Raw genomic sequence first — 2,284 nt, forward strand, 5'->3', positions numbered from 1 at the left:
AATTAATAACATTAAAATTGCATTAGGTTACTCTTTCCTACTTTATAAAATATTTATATATCTATTTAGGGTCATGGTATTATTTGAGCAGGAAAATATGACGATGACACGTGTCTAACATTGTATTCATTTATTTATTAGGTAGTAGATATTTTTGAACGATGAATATCAATGTCAGTATATGAACTCGGATGTAGTCCACATTGTAAACGAGCAGAGTTATCTAATGTCGGATGGATAAAAGTTCAAATCGAATCGAGCTTAAACGAGCTTGCACAAATTAGTTAAGAGAGTTTGAATCCGAGCTTCATATACTAGTTTGATTAGGCCCCTGAGTCTAAAGATGTTTATTATATTTAGAGAAAATTACTCGGATAGCCCCGTTGGTTTGCTAATTTTTCACCTTTAGTCCCTAACTTTCTAAAATTACAGCTATAGTCCCCAACTTTTGCAATTTCGTTCTTGGATAGTCCCTGGCACGGATGGAGGTTAACTTTTAGTGTTAAATGGGTGTGAAATGACCAAAACATCCTTACTAATAAATAAAACATAAAAATATAATTAATTATTTAAAACCCCACCCCACCCCACCCCCACCCCATTCTTTCCTAACAACTGTTATGAGCTCAAAGAAACTAATGTAATCTACAATAGGTTGCAACTTGCAACAGAAATGATGTTGCTCACAAATCAAGTATAACAAAATAACGACGCAACAACAACAATAATATCTCAATCTAAACTGAAAATTATTTAATTTAACTGTATTTATAAAAAAAAAATTGTCGGAGATCCACGGGGATTGAGAACTCAAAAGTTGTCAGAGAGTGACGATGATCAGAGTGACTTTGGTGAATGGTAGAATACGATGATGGCGAAGAGGAGTCGTGGAAGCATCTCGAAACCCCGAACTTGTGAAAACCAATGATCGGGAGAAGTGTGATGTGGTGGTAGTGACCGGTAATAGTGAAGTTGCAGGTCGAACGATGTGGGTGAAGGATAATTCAGAGGTGATATCGCTGGTGATTGAAGATAGTTAAGGTGGTGATGATTGTCGGTGTAGAAGGCGGTCGCCGGAAGTAATGGTATGGAGATGATGATTGACGGAGGTGATTACTAATGAATATGATGTCCAATAATCGGTAGCCGGAGTTACAGGTGGTTGTTACAGGGATGAAGATGATGACTGTGACTTCGAAAACTTTGGAACTCGAAACCGGTGGCAACTCGAAACCGTGGAGGTGATTATGACACGAAACAGTGAATCTCGAGAAACTCAGTTAACTCGAAATCATTTTGTCGAAATCAGAGACTCGAAACCTCAGGAAATATGGGAAAGATAGGTTTTTAATTATTTTGATTTGGGGAAGAACAGTGGGGAAGAACACTGGTTGGGAAAGAAATGGGATGGGGGGGGGGTAGGGTTTTAAATAATTAATTAAATCTTTATGTTTTATTTATTAGTAAGGGTGTTTTGGTCATTTCACATCCACTTAACACCAAAAGTTAACCTCCATCCGTGACAGGGACTATCCGAGAACGAAATTGCAAAAGTTGGAGACTATAGCTGTAATTTTAAACAGTTAGGGACTAAAGGTGAAAAATTAGCAAACCACAGAGACTATCCAAACATTTTTCTCTTATATTTACAATTAAAATAAATGTATTTAATATACTATAATATATTTTTACATTATATTTAGTCACCTAAAATATCATTCAAAAGAATAATATTTTAATTAGGTTTTATTGTCATATCATTTGCACAGTTTGAATTATATCACATGATTAATTTTCCTTTGTATTTCTCCATTATATATATATACTAGTAATAAGACCTGCGCGTGTTGCGGCACGGGTACTTCGTAAATGTCAAATGAATTAGTCCAAGCGTTATGCGTATGATTGAACTCCGTTTAACCTATATAAGCATCGTGATTCGATCAAAACGTAAAGTAAATTGAATTTATACCATACAATCATAAGATATTATATGCGACCCGACTAACTCGAATACTGTCAAGTCAAAACGAATATGCGACTTGAATCATATATAGGAAATGTACAAAATAAACCACAAAAGCGTACACCAATTTAACGTTAAAACGTAGAAAAACTCGAACTTATAGGAAAACGTATATGAAAATTGAGTGGAAATGTAGACAAACTCGAATATTGTACCTGTAGGTCCCTTTTGTCGGATGATGACGAACCTCAAACCTTGTTATACTAACCCACTAGCGAGTGCGGAATCCAAGCTAGCGAGCAAACCGGGATTAAGCAA

The sequence above is a fragment of the Helianthus annuus genome, chromosome 3 (assembly GCF_002127325.2).
Source record: "Helianthus annuus cultivar XRQ/B chromosome 3, HanXRQr2.0-SUNRISE, whole genome shotgun sequence".
Lineage (NCBI taxonomy): Eukaryota > Viridiplantae > Streptophyta > Magnoliopsida > Asterales > Asteraceae > Helianthus > Helianthus annuus.